Genomic DNA, 5,870 nt, shown 5'->3' on the forward strand with positions numbered 1-5,870 from the left:
GGGCCAAAGGTATATTGTAGCCCGGGGCGCCCCCCAGTTTTCCGCTTAGTAGTGTAAATTTATGCATTTTCATCCGAAAACTTTTATACATAATGTGAATTTACCCATTTTCGTCCAAAAAGTTTTTAAGCCCGGCCACACTCTAGTTTATGGAATTTTTTATACATATTGAGTTTGGTCACCTCGCCATTTTCGTCCAAACTTTGCATTAAAAGTAAAAGTAAAAATGAAATGGATGAATTTTTACCCAAAAAACAAAGCGGCTTTTATAGTCATTTCTTTTATCAAAAGGTGTTATATGATCCGACGTGGGATAAAAAAAATCTTAAATTCTAAGAGATTTGAAGAGAGTGAAATTTAAAACATTCTATTTGGTTTAACGCATTGCATCTTGTGTTTTAATACTCATAATTACTTCTAACTTTTAAATTTATGTAAAATCATATTTTTCCTTCTTAGTGACATTGTGTTTTAATAAGCATTGCATCTTGTGTTTTCTACTATATTATAATTCTAATATAATATGGATATATATTTAATGAGAAATACTTAAATTTTCAACATGTTTGGGTGTGAAAATTGATGCAATTGTCCGCATGAGAGAGAGATGACATGAGATACTAGTCCATCCACTACATTCCTGTATTATATGTTCTTTTTTTTTCGAACTATAAATTGTATGTTACGATCAGTCGACAAATTTAAAATACAAGAAAGTAACTATTAATAAGGGTTATGTTCAAATAAGAAGTTTAATTTTCCTAAGAAGGCTAGGAAGAAGGGTATTTTAGTCTAACATTTAAATATCAAAACTCATTTATTTTAATCTTAAAACTCACTTACATAAAACCCAATTATATCTTCACTCATCTCCTACAACCACCACCACTCCACCGCCCACCGCCACAACAACCGTCACCCACCGCCACCACATCGCCGTTCGAAAAAACATAATGAAAAACACAATGTAAAAAACACAATAAAAAAACATAAGGATAAAAACACAATAAAAAACAAAATTGTATGACACAATGTAAAAAATACAATGGAAAAAACACAATTAAAAAAAACACAATGAAAAATACTATTGTATAGCACAATTTTGTAAAACCCAATCAATCAATCAATCAATCAATCATACCCAGTAAAATCCCACCGACAGCAAAGCTATAGGTAGGGTTTGGGGAGGGTGGGATGTAGGCATACCGTACCTCTATCCAAAGGAATAAAGAGGTGGCTTCCAGAGAGACCCTCGGCTCTAAATACATGTGTATGAAGCAAAATAAAGGAAATCAAAGTTTAACAGTTATATAAAAACTACTACTAATTATAATAATATTAATAATAAGGTCACAGTTTAATAGCTATATAAAAGCTAATAATAATTATAATAATAATAATAATAATAATATATGTAAGGGAAATACCATTATGGTATGTGACCTAAATAAGTCAAGTCTAAGCCCTAAGATATTCAATTCTCTCTAAAAATCCTTAACTTTAATTCTACTTCTCAACGAATTCCTATCCTCAACCATGTCCTCGGAGAGGTTTAGGTCTATCAAATCATGACTAATCCTCTCATCCCAAGTCAATTTCGGTCGTCCTCTACCCCTCCTCCCCTCTATAGTAATGTTTTCTACGGATCTAACAGGATTCGTCGACTGTCTTCTCTTTACATGTCCAACCCATCACAATCTCCACTCTCTTATCTTGTCTGCTATGTTCGCCACCCCTAATCTCTCGCGAAACACAACGTTTCCTATTCGGTCTAGCCTTGTGTGCCCACACATCCAACTTAGCATTCTCATTTATGCTACCTCCATCTTCCGCACCTGTGCCTTCTTGATGGCCCAACAATCTGTTCCATATAGCATTGCAGGTCTAACTGCCCAACAATTTTGTAAAACACAATTTGTAAAAAACCCACTAATTTTTTTTTAATTTTTATATTACAATATGGTACTCATATTAAAGATAAAAAGACACTCGTTATTATGGTGAATTTGTTTTTCAATAAAAACGTAGTAAAATAAAAGTTATGGACGTTTAAAAATGATGGGGGAATTTGACATGTGCCTTGCATATGAAGAGAGAAAGTCAACAAATGTGTTATTCCTTTTATACCATTTCCCTTGTGTTCACACTTGTTTTCCTCCAAAACTAATCTCAACCCTCCATGTTCAAAATTTATGGACAAGATTACTTCTTATCCTTCCTACAAAAACTATACTTCCTATTATAACCTAACGCATATCAATAATATACCAATTATCTAATTATTCATTTTCTAAGGACGCCAAAACTGAATTTATAATTATGTATACCCTACTAATATACATACAGGTCACAAAGTCTCCTCATATCCAGTCAACTCTTAAAAACACACTCCGTTTTTCTATAAATTGTCCCCACTAATAGTTTGGAAACCGGACCGCACCAATCTAGAGCTACCATATCTTAATTGTTTCATACAACTTGCTACGTTGACCACTATTACTCCTAGATAATATGGTGACGGCTAACATCGGCAACAGGCCAGAAATGGCCAACTTAGCCGTCCAAATCCTAAACGGGCGGTGGTTCATGGTGTTTGCCTCGTTCCTTATCATGTCGGCCGCAGGTGCCACGTACATGTTCGGCCTTTACTCGTCCGAGATCAAAACTTCCCTGGGATACGACCAGAGTACCCTCAACTTGCTCTCGTTCTTCAAGACGTGGGCAGCAATGTGGGAGTGCTTTCGGGGCTTATCGCGGAGGTTACACCGCCGTGGTTCGTCCTCTCCATCGGATCAGTACTCAACTTTTTTGGGTATTTTATGATTTGGTTGGGTGTTACTAAAAGAATTGCCAAACCAACAGTTTGGCAAATGTGTTTATACATCTGTATAGGTAATATTCGTTTCTAAATATATATTCCTTGATAGTAGAGAACTCAATACTACAATTAAAATCCCAAAAGTTCGGAACTGATGCTTGAGTATTCGGGCATGTGATTAATTCTAAATTTTTTACGGGTATGATATTAAGTAATACTCATATCTGTTTTTATCTTTATATGAAAGCATAGTAAACAACTTTTTTTTTGTTTGTCTTTTTTGGATAATATAATAATTTACTAATTCACTAAATTTTAGTTTTTATATTTTTCATTTACTTAAATATAAAGTTATAAAAAATTTAATTTAAATAGCAAGAGACTGGTAATTTGAAATCCCAACAGATATTTTTAGCAAACTAATAAGTACGTATATCCGACTAGCATTGAGTTGGATATAAGACTTGGATTATAATACCCGTCCAATTGTCATCCATTTTCAAAGAAAAACCGCTATGAAAAATGGAGTTTTCAATCGGTACTAATATTGTGCGTATGCGTGCAGGAGCGAATTCGCAATCTTTTGCTAACACCGGGGCGTTAGTGACATGTGTAAAAAACTTCCCGGAGAGTCGAGGGGTCGTGCTAGGACTTCTGAAGGGATTCGTCGGCCTAAGTGGAGCCATCATCACTCAAATTTATTTCGCAATCTACGGTGATGATAAACCGTCTCTCATTTTGCTCATCGGTTGGCTCCTGGCGGTTATTTCCATTGTGTTTGTACGCACAATACGTATCATGAAGGTCGTACGACAAGCGAACGAGCTCAAAGTGTTCTATGACCTCCTCTACATATCACTCGGCCTCGCTGGGTTCTTGATGATAATGATTATAGTTGAAAAGACTGTCCACTTTCCTCGAGGGGCCTACGATGGCAGTGCCATTGGGGTTCTTTTTCTTCTCTTTTTACCACTAGCAGTGGTAATAAGAGAAGAGTACAATAGTTGGAAAAACAAAAGGTTATTGATTGATGATCCGTCACCAATAAAAGTGGTGACGGATAATCCCGTTCCATCCTCAGCCCTCAGTGTCATACCACCACCCTAGCCACCAAAGCAAGAAAAAGAACCGTCATGCTTCTGAACCGCCTTCCAACCACCGGAAAGAGGCGAGGACTACACGATCCTCCAAGCACTCTTCTCGGTCGACATGTTGACTTTATTTTTAGCCACGATTTGCGGCGTTGGTGGCACTTTGACCGCGATTGACAACTTAGGTCAAATCGGTGAGTCTCTCGGGTACCCTGAAAAGAGCATTAGCACCTTCGTATCGCTCGTAAGCATATGGAACTACCTCGGGCGTGTAACCGCCGGGTTTGGGTCCGAACATCTTCTAAAAAAGTACAAAGTTCCGCGGCCTTTGTTGCTAACCCTAACCCTAATTCTATCTTGCGTTGGCCACATTTTGATTGCGTTCGGGGTCAAGAATTCGCTTTATTTTGCCTCGGTTGTCATCGGATTTTGCTTCGGTGGGCAATGGCCATTGCTTTTCGCAATCATATCGGAGATTTTTGGTTTGAAATACTACTCAACTTTGTATAACTTTGGGTCCGTGGCTAGCCCTATAGGGTTGTATATTTTGAACGTGAGAGTAGTGGGACACTTATACGACAACGAGGCGAAGAGGCAGATGGAGGCGTTGGGGATCGTTAGACGTCCCGGTGAGTCCTTAGATTGTGTCGGGGTTGAGTGTTACAAGGTGGCATTTCTGATTATAACCGCGGTTACTGTTTTTGGTACGTTTGTTTCGCTTATTTTGGTGGCTAGGACTAGAAAGTTTTACGCGGGTGATATATATAAGAAGTTCCGGGATGAGGCCGAGAGGACGGAGATGGAGATGGAGATGGAGATGGCGGTGGGTGGTGGTGGTGGTGGTGTAAGGGTTACTTAATTGATGATGTTTGTATACGATGTTTTATGCATCTCTAGACTACACAACTAGTCAATTATAGAATGGCTGAAGTTAGCCAAAAACACATTTGTAACATATATATTTAGCTTGAGAAATAATAATATTTCTTATATAAGTTTAATAGCATTATGTTTATTGAAGCTTGATAAAACTTTAAGTATTAAAGACAACTTAAGCCTTTATAATAAAACAGTTTAAATTAATTAAAGTTTTAGAACTTTTATTGTGACACCGAATCTTATCTACTGTCTAATAGTTTATTAGTATTGGTTATGGAGCATGGGTGATATTTTATTAACACTTGACTAAGGTGCTCATTTTTCGGGAATGACGGTCATTTTATAAATTATTAAATTTAATTTCTATTTGTTTTAAAGTTTCATTTATGGTGAGATGTAATCACCAAACCAAGAACGTACACCAACGCTGACTAGAGCCATTGACGATTCTTCAATGAAAGCCTTCATGAAAGCTGCAACAGGATAAAGGATATCCTCTCTTCTTGCTCTGTCAGTTTAATGCCTTCTATTGAATTGATTGGTGCTGTTACTTCTCTTCCAGGCAAATTTAATAAATACATATCACTTGATATAAAATACTCGGGACATTTATATATTTCTCTTTCCTAAACTTTGAAATTACATATTTCTCCAAACCATACTTAAAGAGAATTATACATTTTGCATTAAAAATTTGTATTTTAAGGAAATATGTAGTTCATAAGGTTAGGAATGAAAAATATATAAAAATCCCAAAGTCTCACTGAATAGACTATTAGAATGACTTGACAAAGATAGATAACTTGGTAGGAATTCCCACTTCTATAGTCTTGAGTATTGGTATATCCCTAGAGGGACTTGAACCTAAGAATTCACGTGTCCTGACCGAGTTGGAAAAAATATCTTGTTTAATCTAACGAACTAAATAATATAAACTATTTTTTTAAACGACGATTAAACTTATAGCAATAGTGTCAGGTTATTCTACAAAGGGGGTGGAAATGAGAAGGATGAGAATGATTTATAGCAATAATAATAATAATAACAGCGAAAATTAATAAAACAATCATAACTCAATTTAA

The 5,870-nt window shown here is 36.1% G+C and overlaps 1 pseudogene across 1 annotated transcript; it reads left to right on the forward strand.

The window, feature by feature from the left end:
- The first annotated feature begins 2,457 nt into the window (after positions 1-2,457).
- On the forward strand, positions 2,458-4,768 carry LOC143569286 (protein NUCLEAR FUSION DEFECTIVE 4-like; annotated as a pseudogene). The gene is made up of 2 exons (XR_013141710.1): positions 2,458-2,892; positions 3,384-4,768. The product of XR_013141710.1 is annotated as a protein NUCLEAR FUSION DEFECTIVE 4-like (transcript).
- Positions 4,769-5,870: the final 1,102 nt, after the last annotated feature.

This window comes from Bidens hawaiensis, unplaced genomic scaffold (genome assembly GCF_021521415.1).
Source record: "Bidens hawaiensis isolate Kalapana, Puna unplaced genomic scaffold, B.hawaiensis_p1.1 tig00024444_1, whole genome shotgun sequence".
Taxonomy (NCBI): domain Eukaryota; kingdom Viridiplantae; phylum Streptophyta; class Magnoliopsida; order Asterales; family Asteraceae; genus Bidens; species Bidens hawaiensis.